This window comes from Oreochromis niloticus, linkage group LG10 (genome assembly GCF_001858045.2).
Source record: "Oreochromis niloticus isolate F11D_XX linkage group LG10, O_niloticus_UMD_NMBU, whole genome shotgun sequence".
NCBI classification, from domain to species: Eukaryota; Metazoa; Chordata; class Actinopteri; order Cichliformes; family Cichlidae; genus Oreochromis; species Oreochromis niloticus.
Window position 1 is genome coordinate 27,083,966 of NC_031975.2, and position 16,975 is coordinate 27,100,940.

A 16,975-nucleotide genomic window follows, 5' to 3' on the forward strand; every position below is an offset into this window, starting at 1 on the left:
CCTTACAATATAAAGCCCCTCAGGTGACTATCGTTGTGAACTGGTGCTATATGAATAGCCAAAGCAGTGAATTGGATTTGTTTTCACCAGCTTATTACAAACCTTAGATTATCTGCTGGGCTGTAACAATAAGAAGAAGAAGAATAATGAACAACTAGCTACTCTTAAGGTACCTCGTCTTTCGCTAACCGTTTTTACACATAAACAGGACTTTTTGTTTTTAAGGAACAAAGCACTACAAATATCAGTTGAGGTTAAAGTGGACAGATGGAGCTACGTGAACTGAGTGCACCACATAACCACTGTGTCTCAGCTGAAGCACCTGCAACAGTTATCCTGGTGGAAACCTGATCGTGTGTCATATTGGTTTATTTTAACTGCTACACATCATTCAGCTGCCCTCAACTATGTCCTTCCTGTTAATTTCCATTACATGTGGAGTGCCCCAGGGTTCGATCTAAGGCCTGATCTTATTTTCGTAAGCATGTTTTTGGGGCGGATGCGGCTCAGGTGATAGACTGAAACCTTGTTGACTACAGTGTTTGACGGTTTGATCTCCAGACCCTTCAAGTGTTGATGCTGGACCCTGAATCCCAAGTTTCTCCAGATGGAACACAAACACCTTGTGTGGCAGCTGAGCCGGTAATTGTTTGTGTCTCTATGAGAAACATTAGAATTCGCTTTAGTTAAAAGCAGCTATACAAGTGCAGACTATTTACCATTTATTGTTTCATTTGTGGAGGCCCACCTGTTTAAATGTGCATATACACCCATCCCCGAGTACAAATTATACACCCTGATGTTTTCACATGTTATTTAATTCCTTACCACCTGTTACACAATTATAGGTGGCGGTGGAAATATGTACACTCTCAGATTGCTTATATCATTACTGTGTATGGATCTGGCTGACACCGTGACCCGGTGATGTTGATGTCAGACTAGGTGAGACCCTTCCTGTCATGGCACATCAGTGTTTACAGAGAGCCACACATAGAGAAAGCATTAGCTACAGGATTTATGTGTAAGTAAGTCCAAGCAGTTGTGATGTTAAAAAAAAATCCCTTACGTGCATGTGAATCTCTATATCCAGGAGTGCAGTTCACAATATGTCAAAGCTGACTTTCACCCTCAGACACACCAAGCATGAGCTCAATGCTTTGTCACATTACATAACAGAAAATCATTCTGGCTGCAGATTTACTCCAGCCTCTGCAGCTCAGCCTTCACCCATTCACAAACAAAACAAACATGCCTGCAGTGAACAGATGATGTAGCACCCTCTTGTGTCAGTCGTGAGTAACTAAATGTAGCTTTGGGGTTCAGAGGCCGGTCCTTTGCATTCGTTAACTGTATTAATTTCACATGATTATTTGACACAGGTGCTACACATCATTCATTTGTTCAGTTCTACAGGAAAATGCCTCCTTTATGTGTCATAAACGATGCTTGACAACAATGCCTTAAAAGAAATTTCATTCCTCACCTCATTTTGCGCCGTCTGAACAGGTGTCCTCGATTATGTCCTTCCTCTAATAAAAAGCAGTGGGTCCCCGCAGGATATGTGCCGAAGCTCTCCTCACTATCAGAACCAAAGCAGTTCAGATAAACAATGATTATCAGCTCAAGAGGATCAGCTTAGTTTAATTCAGCAAACAAGACTGTAAGACTTAAATAAAAGTCTAGGCTTTGGTCATAATTTGGTCATTTCCCACGACAGATTTGCTATTTTCACTATTTTATCATCGTTAAGGAGTATCACAAACAGATTGCATGTAATTGCCAACTTTAACATATTCGATTGTAAACTGACAGCAGACTGATTCAGTCTTATTGCTGTTCTTGATTCACCAAAGTCACACAAGTGGTTGCAGACCCGGTCCCCTCTTCGAGCCGACCAAATGTAAGGAGATTTTAAGTACACGGCACATTGCTACAGTAATTTTGGTTATGCCACAGCCTCCATCGCTGTTTTTCCCTGCAGCATTACCTTGACACCCTTTAAGCAGTCATTTGAACCCTACTCAGTGTTTTACATTTTATTATGAAGTCCTGTGGTTCTTTGAAATAACCGTTTGCTCTCCTTTCCTTTTCAGCTCCTGATATTGAATAGCACGAAGCATTAATGAGTGGCAGCATCCAAGGAGAGCTTTAGAATTTAAATTGAAGGCACTCACTGTCATCCAGCAGACACCGTAAATATCACTAAATTATGAAGCAGTTCATTGATACTTTGAGAGATTGGCTGGTATACACAGTGGAGACAGGCATTTCTCTCAGGAGACAAAAACCGACCTGAAGCAGAGTCTGTATTGCATTTCCATTCATTAGGTTGCCAGAAACACAACTCCAATAAAGGCTAATGTTTTTCTAAAAGTTGCTTATATAATTAGCTAATGAATTCAACACAGTTACTTAGAAAATGATATGTCACAAGTTATTTCTGCTGCCTCCAAATTTCCACCTTAAAGAGCAGACAAGTGAATTATATCATTTACTTTTTCTACAACTTGTTTAAAAGCACCATTTAAATATGAAAGACGTTTTTCTAGCATCAATCAATGCGGGCACTCACAGCCACTCCAGCATGCTGGGTCGATAACTCAAAAGAGGTCCGCTAGAGCCTTCAGAGTAAAGGAATGTAATTTAACTTGGTGGCTCTCTTGAGACGAGTAGAAAAGGCAGCTAGGAGCATCACAGTGTGGCGCTGCTGAATGGGTTAACCGAGAGTTCACTGATTAGAGAATGGCTCCTGTGGGAAGGAGAGAAAATCTGAGTGGGACGCATGAAGATGTCACCACTTCCTTCTATTTGAAAATTGAAGTCAAAATATTTTGGAAAAGAGCATCGGCTTCAGCTGACACCACTTTCACCCAGAATCTGAGCACATGATCAAAGCAGAGATGTATGGCACTAACAGCTGATGTGGACAGTCTCTCAGTACCTGTCCTGGAATAGCGTCAGTGCCTGCAGCTTTATGAGGGCCTCGTTTAATGAACTATCACTGAGCGGTTGGTCATCTGGTGTTAGAGTAAGTCTGACCCAGGGGAGGTGTTTGAGTCCTCAAAGAGCATCAGGAAGAACTCAGGTCCCTGGGGCATTCCGCATGTTTAGTGCTATCCGGTCTTTAAGTGATGACGTGATGAATCCTGCTTCCGGGCCCAAACTACCCTGCGTTTAATAAGGCTTTTGTGTTTTTAACATGTTTTAATGCTTTGTATCTTTTTCTATTTAATCTCAAAGAGCCCCTAAAAACAGTCAGTGATCACTGTCGGCCTCTCTCGGTTTTTATTACCGCAATTCATATTAAAGCTCAGTTTTTAAAACCTTACATGTAACTACAGCCCAGCCCATGCAGCAGTATATTAATGACTAACCTCGTATTGTGGATAGATTATCTCAGTTGTTCTCCTGACTGAAGTTTGGTCTGTTTACAGCATCCTGCCATGCTATTGCATTTGTCCCTAACCATCGGGAACCCTCACGATAACTTTTATCAAGTGGAAAAATCCTCCATCCTCCAGCTTCACGGTGTTTATATTATGCTAACATAGCTGTGTCGCTAGCGATCACGTAGCACATCATTATATACCAGCTAGCCCAACTTCAGCAACCCTACAAACGTCACTGCTGTTTAGTTTTCTGTCTTTATTTATGTTGGAAGTGACAGCAGAGCAGTACGTCTTAATTTGTTTCAGAAATCTCTCAGTCAGAACATGCTATATTATATTTAGATGGAAGCTAGCGAGCTAACTCCATGCTAACTTCAAACTCTGTTAAATTTAATAAATTCTGTTTTCACGGATGCCTGGATGTTAAACTTAATTTTTACACCTGGAAGATAAAAACTGTCTAAATTCTTTCAACTCTCAGTGATGCTGCAGTGAATGTTTGACTTTGGGACCTGTAGTTTGGGCCCAGGCACGACTACTGACATCAGACTTAAAGACCAGATAGTCTATGATTCACTTAATGCCTTTCCATAAATCCCGTTAGTTGTTGGTGGAGAAGTGTCTCTTAATCTTCTGGGTCTTTGTGGCTTTTGCCCATCTGAAGCCTGCTCGTAGCATCAGTGGACCTAGATGCAGCATCCCTGTCTGTCAGCAGAGATCGAACCTCTGCGTTCAGCCAGGGTTTCTGGTTCAACAGATACAGTCTCAGTGGTGGTCTGCTGTTCCCTTTAGATCATCTGCCTCCATCTCACCCTTCTACTAGCATCCACCACTGTCCCACCACTCTGCATTTCCTCCTTCACAAAATCCATGAATCTTCTCTGTGGTCTTCCTCTTTTCCTCCAGCCTGGAAGTTCCATCTTCATGTCCATCATATCCACTCTCCCTCCTCTGCACATTTCCAAACCATCTCAGCCTTGCTTCTCTAACTTTGTCTCCAAAATGCTCAACCTGAGCTGTCCCACTGATGTGCTTATGTCTAATACCGTCCATCCTGGTCACTCCCAATGAAAAACTTAACATCTTCAACTCTGCCACCTCCAGCTTGGCTTCATTGCTTTTTATCAGTGCTATCATCTCCAACCCAAACATCATACCAGGTCACTACCATCTTGCAAACCTTCCCTTTCACTCTTGCTGCTATCCTTCTTCACCTCTTGCTTTCCCAGTCTGTTGCTTGGGATAACGATGATAGCTACTCTAAACATAAAGTATGCCTTATTGTATAAATAGCGTCCTTTTTAGTGTGTGGATAGTGTTCTTTCCCCATCTCCTGAGTCAAAATCTCACTACATTATATTTTACAAGCAACTGAGTTCATTACAAAGTTGAAGCCATGGACGTATTACTTTATATTTCATTCAGTCCTCACATGATTCATGCTGTTTGCTTTGCTACAAATGCCAGAAACATATTTATGATTTTAAATTATTGTTTGAAATAAATAGCAGCCATTATTGTTCGATTACAAGAGATATTAAAAATGTAACACTAGTACTCTAATATTTGTGACATCAACCTCTAAAAACGGTAAAATGTCATCATCTAAAACAAGCTGGCTGTCCAATCCTGTCAAAGTCTGAAACGACAGCTGCAAAACCCTGGATGTCTCTTCTTTGCTGTCGGTCTCTGTCTTCTAACATTTTCTTCTGGGAAACTTAACATGAACTAAGTTGCTATAAATCTCTGTATGTGCTCGTTAGCTTTGTGTCACATTGCAGCCACAAAAAAACGTTAACCCTCAGGCTGATGATTTAAGTATTGTAGGACACATAAACACACAGTTGGCTTGATTTCAGTACCTTTACCATCTGAGTGAAAGATCCAACAATGTAAACATGACTATTTGGTTATATAAGCTACAACTTCTCAGTAAGCTAACATAGTCCAATTTACACAACAGATGAAATCAGATGACAAGCGAGAACCAAAAAGCGATGCTTACCTACAATGTAAAAAATGTGTTTTCCTTCCCGTTAGTGTATACCAGGTGAAAATCAGCTGAGCAATGTTTTCCTACATTTTTCAACTGATCGACGGCCCTATGAAAAATGCAGTGCACACAATGGATGGCCTGCCATTGGTGCCATTTCCATTTAAATATTTTGGTTACTTGTTATTGAGACTGATGGCAGCTCAAAAAGGTAGAGCTGAGAGGGCTAAAGCCTTCAGTCCTTTTTTAAAATTAGGGGCGCTTTCTGCAGTGACTCACCTTTAAGGAAAACCCCCACATCATAAAAAGGACATTAATGTTCCTGAGGTCCAAACTGGACTTTTTCTCATGGCCTGAGGGTCAGAACAGCCATAACATAAAAACAAGGAATGAGTCAACAGAATTCAGGCATCGCTCCCTCTCTCTATCAGCGCAGCAGCCAATGTCTGCCTGCCTCTCTACACATAATAGATGCCTGACAAAATGGATTGTCACAAGGAAAGGTGGAGGAGAGAGGTAGAGAATAAGATGGAGCTAAGTGCTAAAAAATAAGTGCCAGTCAGGGAGCAGGTCAGTAAAAAGCACAAGGTAAAACACACACACATGCACACACACACACACAGAGTATTTGTGTATTAGTTGTTGAAACCCATGTTCAGTTCCAGTGAACGTGTCTGAAGTTATTTCTTTGAGCTTTTGCTACAGATGCAGAGCTCAGTCTTTACATGAGCTAATTCTGTTGTTCTTGTCTGGTCTGTGCATCTGTTTGTGCAATAATTGGTGGATCCCATAGCTTAATAGGCTTAATCTGTCTTAATCTGTCATCAAAATAACTTTCAAACTGTTAAAAAGTGTGGTCAAAATCAGAGTTAAAGATAGGGCTGTTCGATATAACGATATATATCGGATGACGATATAAAAACGACTATCGTTTCATTTTACGCTATCGTTTGTTTCGTGGTGTCGCAAAATAAACTGTTTACGGCAATATTTTTTCATTATTTTGATGGTCACTGTAGTAGCTATATTAATTTCCTAAAGTTCTCTCTTTCTCTTATATTTAATATAACCACACTACCGATGGACAAGCGCTTGTTTTTAAGCATTGTCGTTAGCAACAACGACGGTAAAACCACCTCGTGTCCGCTTGTTTATTTTCCACATAAACCTTTCACAATAAAGCTCAAGATCCTGTTGAGACTTTTCAAAATAAACTGAATCACGTGAAAGATGCCGAGTATTTACGGATGAGAAGCAAAAAAGAGCCGCCAGGTGCTAAAAAATAAACCTTAGACTCAAACGTTAGAACAGGCTTTTCCCCGCAGCACGCTGTGTAATAAATACTCACAAAGAAAACGGCGGCAGTTACAACCTATGTCTAAAAATGTATCGTTTCATGCATCAGTTAAAACACTCGACTCCAGGTACACGACGCCCAGCTGGAAACACTTCAGGCAAGTCGAGCTGCCTGACATTCACGGAATTTACAGAAAATGTTACATTTTTGTGATTTATATCGTTATCGGACGATAGATGTCTTAATATCGGGATATGAGATTTTGGTCATATCGCACAGCCCTAGTTAAAGATATTATGTTAATAACACTTATACTGTATTTTTCAGACCATAAGGCACACCGGATTATAAGGCACATTAAGCAAAACAAAACAGTCAGATAAGTCAAACTTTACTCAACTCATTCTTCTTGCTTCCTCCACTTCAGTACCATTGATTCATTAATGTTGAATTCTCTCGCAGCTGCTCTATTCCCATGTTGTTGCAGTATATTAATGACTAACCTTGTATTGTGGATGGATTATCTCAGTTGTTCTCCTGACTGAAGTTTGGTCTGTTTACAGCATCCTGCCATGCGACTGCATTTGTCCCTAACCATCAGGAACCCTCACGTTAACTTTTATCAAGTGGAAAAAAGTTAGCGTTCATCCTCCAGCTTCACTGTGTTTATGTTATGCTAACATAGCTGTGTCGCTAGCGATCATGTAGCACATCATTGGAAATCAGCTAGCCCAACTTCAGTAACCCTACAAACTCACTGCTGTTTAGTTTCCTGTCTTCATTTATGTTAGAAGTGATAGCAGAGCAGTACGTTTGAATTTTTCAGAAATCTCTCAGTCAGAACATGCTATATCATGTTTAGGTGGAAACTAGCGAGCTAACTTCCCGCTAACTTCTAACTCCGTTAAATGTAATAAATTCTGTTTTCATGGATGCCTGGATGTTAAACTTAATTGTTACACCTGGTAAAGCACCAACTCTGATTATTTTATTAAAGATGAAATAAAGATGACAGTTTTTAACTCTCAGTGATGCTGCAGTGTTCGTTTGACTTTGGGACCAGAAGCAGACGGAGTTTTGGACCCAGATTCCTCCGCAAGGCTCCTGACCACGGTAGCTGTAATGCTCCGACAATCCACCAAGCAGTGCGGCTTCGTAGCTTACCAAAGTCGTACTAAAACATCTTTTGACAGATTTCTGAGCGCCGTGTACCACATAAAATCGGTTCGAGGTCAGTAAGCACAACCAGAATTCATACATAAGGCGCACTGTCGATTTTTGAGAAAATTAAAGGATTTTAAGTGCGCCTTATAGTCCGAAAAATACACTAATATCTTAACAAAAGGTGTCATTTTTCCATATACAGCTATATATACAGATTCCCTTTCTAACTTAAGTTTAATTCATTTGTCAAAAAGAGAGAAAACACACAGCTGACTGATACCGCCATGTTTATTCAAGCTTGTTTTCCAAAGTGAATTCTTTTTGGCCAGAAGACAAACTGAGCCGTGACGGTCTAAATAACACATCGGGTTAGTCGATTCGCATGAGAGTGAGAGCAGAGTGGCCTCGGGTGGATTTAAACTCCCAGCCTGAATTATTGCTTCATTGCACCCCTGGGTCCAAAGGTTGAATATAAAACGCAGTGCATAATAAATACTCCATTTACCTCCTAAATTTGACTTCATGTTGCTGAAATACAAACACCTTGGTGACCGTGTTTTCTGTGGGTAATGATGCATACTGGCAGTTTTACTCTGGATGCTGATAGCACACTGTCCCCTCAGTGGAGTTATAAATAATGTCTGTACCTTTTGTTACAGGTAATGAGTTTTCTACAGACGCAGATATGCCCCTGTAAAATGACTTCATTGTGTTTTGTTGTTTAATTGAAGCGACTGGCAGCTTTCTTTCAGGTTTTCCTTTGTATTCACCTGATTATTGAGCGAGAGAGCTCGGGCGTGATTCATGCACAATAATGTCCAATGCAAAGATGTTCTGAAATCACATCAGGCCTCTGATATCTCACATTTGTAACCCCCCTCCCAAAAAAATGGAAAAGATGAAAAAGATGGGCACATCCGGTGTTCCACAGGATGGGTGCTGGATCAAAAAGACATCTAGCAGAATTTGAAAACAGATCGATCCTCACACCAAACAACTGCAGGGTGAGGAGTTTATTTGCTGTGCTACATTTTGAGTAAAAGGTAGAAGTCAGAGGAAGAGCAAACCTCATCCCGTCAGTCGATGACTGACTCAAGTTTCACAAGAGCGTCATTTTAAAACAACTCTTAAGCCAGAGATTTCAGATATGAAGACAATTCACTTCCTAATCTCTTTCTTTCTGCCTTCCCTTGAAGGCACCGATGACACTGGCCCACCATAAATCTGCTCACAACAAAGTTTTGCATCAGCAGAGTCATCACTTCTGAAAAGAGATATTACTGCTGATTTTTCTGCACTCCAAGGAGCTCCTGCAGTTTCATCTGTACAGCCGGTGTTTTGTCACTGTTTGACTTTGAGGTGAACTTTCCCTTTAACTTACTAAAAATGCACCGAATGCCTGCAGCTTCTCTGAGGGATGATCTGAGAGGGACACCAAAATTACACCGCCGCGACCCACAATTTGTATTAACTCTCCCCTCAAGTGTTGATTTTTAGCAATGACATGATGCACCATGAAATTACCAAATGGAGAAAATTCCACTTTTCCTCGTGAGAATTACCGTGTTTCCAGATTTTTGTTAAAGTGGCAGAGTGCATCCCTGTCATTCGAGTGGATGACACCTGCATTTTTATTTGCATACATTATGAACATGATAATTATGGTAGCAGTGTTTAGAATACGTGTATGTGTACATGTCACAAATGGAAGAATGGAGCTTTTCCAGCTTTGTTGGAGCTGTGAAACTGTTAACAGCATCAGTTCAGTTCTTTTTGAATATTTGTACTTTGATTTCATGATCATTTCCTATCATGAAAGAATATTTACCATCTGTTTCGGTCAATACAGTCTCTTGAGTTGGGCTCTGTACACCGCTCAAAAAAAGCTAAAGGAACACTTTGAAAACATATCAGTCTCAATGAGAAAATAAAATGTGCCATATCTATACTGATATGGACTGGGTAATGTGCTGGGAATGAAAGGATGCCGAGTTGTTTGGTGGAAGTGAAAATTATCAACCTATACAGGGCTGAATTCAAAAACACCCCAGAAATCACAGTTAAAGATGCTTCATCAGGCTGGTCCATTTACTGAATTTAATTGCAGCAACTCAAAATGTTACTTAGTAGTTTGTATGACCTCCAAGTACTTGGATGCATTCCTGACAACATGATGTCATTAGAGCACGCTCCTAATGAGATGACGGATGGTGTCGTGAGGGATCTCCTCACAGGGCACTGAGATCCTGGACAGGTTCAACCTGGCAGTGTCGAATGGCCTGAAAAGTAATGTCATATAGGTGGTCCAAGCATGGGGGCCAGTCAGTGGTATGAATTCCTTCATCCTCGAGGAACTGCATGCATACTCTCGCCACATGAGGCCATGCCATGTCGTGCATCCTGAACGAGCTGGACTACCTGTGCAACATTACCTTTGCCAGTAGTGACACTCAGATCATGGGTAGTGCTAAATAACAGGTGATTATCAAAATACATTGTGATCAGATCATGCAGCCCAATTGCTGAAATGGTTTGGAACCACAGGCTGTTACAAAAGACACTGTGATGTTAGTTATCAGCTAACACTAACAAGCTTGTTTACCAAGCATAAACTCTGTGAGTGCATCAACACGATTCCTGCTAATTAGTGCTAAGCAACAGACTAATTAAATCCTAGAATTTTAGTCACGAAAACTGGAGCACAGTCAGGGACATGGTTTATAACACACACCAAGCCACATTATGGTTTATTTGGCAGACGGTCGCATTAAAAATGCTTCGAAATGAACCCCACTGGAACTGAATGACCGTGAGTGAGGTGAAGTGTTCTGATCTGTTTAAAACCACCCATGACAAATACAATAATGATCTCGTGGCTAAAGCATCGGTCCAACATACTCACGATACAATAACCCTTTTCTCTTGTGTGAATTGTCCAGCTCTTAGCTGTGTGAGAACTGTCTGGCAGTTGATGTTTAACCGTGACACTGTAATGACAGACCAGACAAATGAGACCTACATTTCACTAAATCTGAATTATTCTTAAATTAATGGCTGGTAGAGCGTGCGTTGTTCATTTGGTTGGTAATTCTGCACCCATTTCACTCTCTGAACTTAAGGAAAACAAAAAAAGGTTTTTTTCTTAAAGTTAAAACGTTAAAAGTTAAAAAGTTAAAACAATTTAGGCCAAATTAAGTGAAAATCGACCCACAAGAGCAGAGTGGCTCTGTCTAGCAATTTGTAGTTCTTTGTACAAGCTCATTAATTCTCATTGCAAGTTTCATTTGCATTATTATATTTGGTCCATATTTGATCCAAAAAGGGCTTTTTTGTAACCAGCTGTGCCCTTGATCGTTAACTTCTGTTTAAATTTATCTGGAGAGAGAAGGAAATGTGTGTTGGACTGTCTTGATTTCTCCGTTAAGCAACAGTCAGCTATATTGGGCACTAACAAGCAGCTTGGAACAGAACTGAGCCCTAAAGGAGTCTTTGTTTACGCCACCCTGATTCAGAGAAGGGGTGCAAATGACAAAAGGATAAACAATCTCAAATTGCATACCGAGCCTGGAGAAATCTGATTAATGGTCTCTTAACAAGCGTTGCAAGGAGACTGCAACTCTCCAGTCACCCAGAAACTCAGTGTAAATGAGGGAGTCAAGAGTAAGAGTGACCTTTACAAATGTTCTTGTTCATAATGGCTCGCCCTGACGTTTAAATTTCATCCCTATACTTTGGCTGCTTTTACGACAGAATATTAACCAACTCATCAGATTAAACCAACAGGGCAAAGAGTCAAATTCTCTTCAGTGAAAAATGTCTGAATGCAAGCACTTGCATCCATTTTAGCACTATAGCTTTTATTGATGGGAGTGTCTCATTTTTTATGTCTTTTTATATATGTTAGTGTTATTCTCCAGGATTTTAGTGCTATAAAAACACTCAACACTCAGACTTTGAAGGACAGTGTCTGAAAGGCAAAGAAATTGGAGCTCAGGTTCTTTTGATCCAGTCTCTCAACTCTTTATCTGCTAACCCTGCCCTCTGGTGGTGTAAATTGAACTCTACTCTCCACAGAGATTGCTTTTCTTCCCCTGTGAAAGCATATATTGTTGCAACAAGCTCGTGTTTCATGTAATACCTATAAGAAAGCAACGTATAAATCAAAGATTAGACTATAGAAGAGAGCAACATTAACTTCACAGTGCAGCGGCAAGCTACAGATGAAGAGAATTACCCCCTTTCAGAAAAATGACCTGGGCTTGAACATTATACTTTTAGTAAATCGAGGTAGTAATGTTCAGTTACGACTGCCAAAGCTACTGATTTAACAATATTATTATGGTTGCAGAGGCTATACTGTGTTTTCCAGTATTTTACCTGCAAAGTTTACAGATATGAGAAAAGATGAATATCAGAAAAACACCTTCAGTACAGCACAACTGTTAGTTACTGAGGGATCTTTTACAGCAGACCATTATAGGCTTTGTAAGACCAGAACACAGGTCTATTGTGCTGGCTTCCCTACTTGACTGTATACAAAAGATGGACATGGCAGCAATGATGTTGTCACTCATTGATTTGAGGATTCCAGTTTTGCATCGTGTCCATCACAGTGTTGCTGTTGTGGATCACATTTGGACAAAACGTTATCTCCAGTAAGTTGTCTCTTGCTAGCTTGGTTATCAAGCTGCAACCACAGACTGTGCATGGTACAGACACGGATACCTTTTAGTTACGTACAATGAAATTGCTAGATTTTCTCTCATCAACTTAAATAAAGACTGGGTAGCCTTTTAGTGCAACTACAAATAAGGCCAGCTGAGTCAGCACCTACCTGTAACTCAGAAAGGCCACGCCTCTAATAATGCAGACATAAAGCCTTAACAGTTAAAAGTAGAGATGCACCATTAACTGTGATTTTCTTGACTGATTCCTGATTTGATTCTTTCTAATAACTATATAATCATAATTAAATACATTTTTTAAATTGCACTAAATTGTAAAAATCTTCTCTCACTGAAAAAACTGAAAATAAAGTGCTCTGCTCTGAAATAATTAGCAGATATTGACTTGCTCCGCCTTTACTGGACATACTGCACTTTACCCACTGAACTAAAGCAGGTGCCACAGATTTATTTAAGAAAACAAATATCTGTTCTGTTATTTTCTGGTATATGGTTTATAACTTCCAAAAATGAGAAGAAACCAACTCTTTTTCTTTTCTTTTTTTTGTAACTGCTTTGATGCACTGCTAATACCGAGGCTGCTAGCATGTTTCTGGCTCCGAGCCTTTGTTAGATTCTTTATGTCTGTGTTCAGGTAGGTGAGAGTGACTTGAGTCTGCGAAGACTTCTTGTTGTTCCGTTCATTCACAAAAATATTCAACTAGCAAACTTTACGTGTTTGCTGACTGGCCTGTTTCCATGTCGACCACGCTGTCTGTGTCCAGTTGATCGCTACATTTCTAGTTAAAAATGGGTGACTTATAAATGTGGTGTACTTTTTAATTTATCATAACAAATCACTGGTAAATATCCTCATTTTTGCCACAAAATGAAACACCAGAATTAAATGTCGAGAGGAATGATGGTTTATGATTTCTTTATTTTGTTTTTCTTGCAGCTGTCTCTCCTGATCTGATTATAATTACAATACCCGAGCTCTGTTTTAGTTACATTTTTACCGTCACTTGCTTCCTGTGTGGTTGTGAGCCCTCAGTCATCTGATATTTTATTATTATTTATCTATTTAGCGCAGGTAAGAAAATAATGTCTCCTGTAGCATTTAAATATGCATTTTATTGGCAACTTTCAGGCAGCAGAACAAGCTGAAAACATGACGGTGAGATTTTATGACCTCATGCAGCGCGAATGTGAGAACAGACAGCTGCCTATTCATCCAGCAGACGTGGAGCTAAATCATTATTCATCTGGAGTTGTGTTTTTGGCAACTCTACTGTCTACCCAATATTCACTCACATTTGAGCTCTGTTTTGCTCGTCAGCAACTCCTGAGAAAAACAGTTTATCTCATTTCCTGCAAAACGGTTTCTTGCATGGTCTAGTTGTAGTACACGCTCTTATCTGAGCTTTTCTGCTGAAAACAGCTGCTGCCTGCTGTTTTGTGAGCAAAGTTTCAGGACAGGAAACTAAAATAATGAGCTAAAAATGAAAAGATGAGTGGTACTAAGGAGGACGGTGATGATTTTCTGTTAGTTTTTCCCCCCAAATTTTCTTTCCTACAGGTGTGCAAATACAACACATGCCAGATTTCTTTTGCTTAGAGCCAGCCGGCTTCATTTGCTTCTTTGCTGTGCTCGTGAATGAGAGCAGAGTGGGAACGCTTGGCATCAAAACTGACTCTGTGCTTTAGACCTTCTGGCTCTATGCCTGGCAGTGTTTTGGAGTTTCAGGTTATGACTACTGATAATAGATGAAACACACTTTGGAGGGAGGTTTCGACACATTACACCATATCGTAGTAGTCATTCATTTGGCTCCTGTGCAGATATTTGGCTTTCCCTCTTAATTTTGTGGGAATTTATCAGCATCAGCAACAGGATGTGAATTTAAAACATTAATCACTCCTTGTTTACTGACATTCATTCCCATTAAGAGCCTCATGACAAGCACTGAGCTTCACAAACAGATGATGGATAATAACCGCCTCTTAATGTCTTTCTTGACTGTGTAGCTTTTCTCTACCTCCTCCCACTCCATAAACAGCAGTAAACATACTGTTTTCTCAGCATTGCTAAGTGGTTGATTTATAGTCATCCGCCTTACACTAAAATTACATGTTATTTCATCCAATTACACGTTTTTTATGTATCACCGCTCTGTTGCTGGACAGTCTGTGCCTCCTCCTTGTTTGCAAGGATTAGTTTCCGTGTTGTGGTGGATACTGCATGAATCATATTTGCCATTTTTTCACATAAATTGCATTCATCGACACGGGATGTGATGCCTTGCCTTCTTGAATTAAAAAATAAAGTGTTTATCCTTTCCTCTAAACACAAGTCTGGCATTTTTTTCTTTTTCTTATTGTCTGAAAATCCCTGGATGACACCAAAGCCCACACAAACTGCTCTGTTGAGCATTTACGACAGCAGGATGGCGCATGAGGACTCAAAATAAACACAGTAGCGTTGTTTGTTTGTGAAGAGAGAACATCACCCAGTGTAATAAAAAGACTCATTTATGCACTTTAAATAGTTTATGTACAACAAAATAAGAAAAGCTTTTGTCAGCACTGACGCATGTTGGGCTTATGCACTATGCGTTGTTCTGCTGGTAGATTGTCCGGAGCTGGGTAAACACGTTGTTGCTGTTTCTGATTATATTACTGACAGGAGGAAATCAATTGAGCCAAATGTTCTCCAATACTTACGAGCTTCTGTCTGTCCAGGTTTTGAATGCAAGTTTGAATTTCTGCAAAAATAAGTGCAAATGAGAAAGAGAGGTGCATGGAAAGTTGCACAGGATGTAAGTGGTCCTGAAACGCTGTGCCAGTCTCAGAGTTGATTCTGATGGAAAAGTGACATGAATGCAGGTGGTGGGTACTTAAAGGGGAAAAAATCCCAAATCTAACTCTGTTTTCCAGTCAAACTTTTTGTCAGAATTATTTTGTTTCTCTTTGTCCTTTGATTTAGGGTCAGGCTGAGCACCGATGATGAACACACTGTAGATTTTACCATCGCACAGCTCCAAGCAGCTCTGTGATCTTAACAAAGACTAAATATACACTCACTGGCCACTTCACTAGGTACAGCTGTTCAACTGCACGATAGCGCAAACATCCATTCTGCAATTCACACGATAGCAGCTAAATGCATGCAGGCATGCAGAGAAGATCAAGTAGATCTGCTGAAGTTGAAAAAGAAACGAAATTGTGATTTAAGTGACTTTGTAGCATGGTCGGTGCCCACTGGTCTGAGTATTTCAGAATCTGCTGACCTATTGCAATTTTCCCACACAACCATCTCTTGGAATGATAGAGAATGGTCTGAAAAGAGAGAGAAAATATCCAATCATACTCTTTTGATGACCAGCTCCAGTTTACGTGGCCAACATATGACTGAGGAGCACACTGACAAAAGGTTAGTGTTTGTATTGTGTCTGTGCAATGGATGTTGGTTTATGGAAAAGGGTACAGAAATATTTCTGCAGCACTAAAGGAGCATGGTGACCTCCATCATGTGTAAATAGAAGTTGTTTGGAACCACCAGGACTCTTTTAGAGCTGGCAAACTGGCAAATCTGAGCAAACGGCATAGGAGGTGACTATGATCACTCTGACAGAGCTCCATCATTTCTCCGTGGAGAGAAGGACAACCATTTCTGCAACACTCGACCAATTAGGCCTGTATGACCGAGTGGCCAGATGGAAACCACTCCTTAGTATGAGGCACATCACAGCCTGCTTGGAGTTTGCCAAGAGGCACCAGGAGGGTTCTCAGACCATGCAAAACTAAATTTTCTGGTCGGCTGAAACAAAGTTTTAACTCTTTGGCCTGAATGTCAATCATCATGTCTGGAGAAACCCAGGAAGTGCCCATCGTTTGGTCAATATCATTGTTACAGTGAAGCATGGTGGTGACAGTATCATGCTGTGGGGATGTTTTTCGGCAGCAGGAAATGAAAGATGAATGCAGCAACATACAGAAACATCCTTGATAATAACCTGCTCCAGACTTAACCTCAGACTTGGGATCACTACCTTGAATGGTTCAGTTAGAGCCCAGACTTGACATTTCGAGAGAGATCTGGAAATGGCTGTGGATGCATGCACCCCATCCGACCTGATGGAGCTTGAAAGTTTCTGCAAAAAGGAACAAACTTCCCCTAAAATAGGCGTGCCAATCCTCTAGGATCATACGCAAAGAGACACAAAAAGGCTTTAACTGCTGGCAAAGGTCCTTCAACAAAGTAGAGATCAGAGGCTATGAATACTTATGTTTTTATTTTTATTACATTTGCAAGATTTACTTTATCATTGTGGGATATTATGTGTAGATTTCTGAAGTGAAAATGAATTGAATCCATTTTGGAATAAGGCTATAACATGACAAAATGTGGAAGACAGAAGCACTGAATACTTTCTGGATGCACCGTTGACATTCGTGAGTTGGT

The 16,975-nt window shown here is 40.3% G+C and overlaps 1 protein-coding gene across 2 annotated transcripts in view; it reads right to left on the bottom strand.

Annotated features, from left to right (window-relative positions):
- Positions 1 to 3,137, bottom strand: part of doc2b (double C2-like domains, beta) — a 178,465-nt gene extending 175,328 nt beyond the window's left edge. Inside the window, exons 1-3 of one of the 2 annotated variants that reach the window (XM_025910917.1) lie at positions 2,945 to 3,137; positions 2,576 to 2,752; positions 1,487 to 1,582 (exon numbers count right to left, since the gene is read on the bottom strand). The gene's annotated coding sequence lies outside the window, so the exon portion shown is untranslated. Of the gene's footprint in view, positions 1 to 1,486; positions 1,583 to 2,575; positions 2,863 to 2,944 lie in introns of those variants that run through there. The other variant, XM_025910918.1, reaches the window with a different exon arrangement.
- Between the last annotated feature and the right edge of the window lie 13,838 nt (positions 3,138 to 16,975).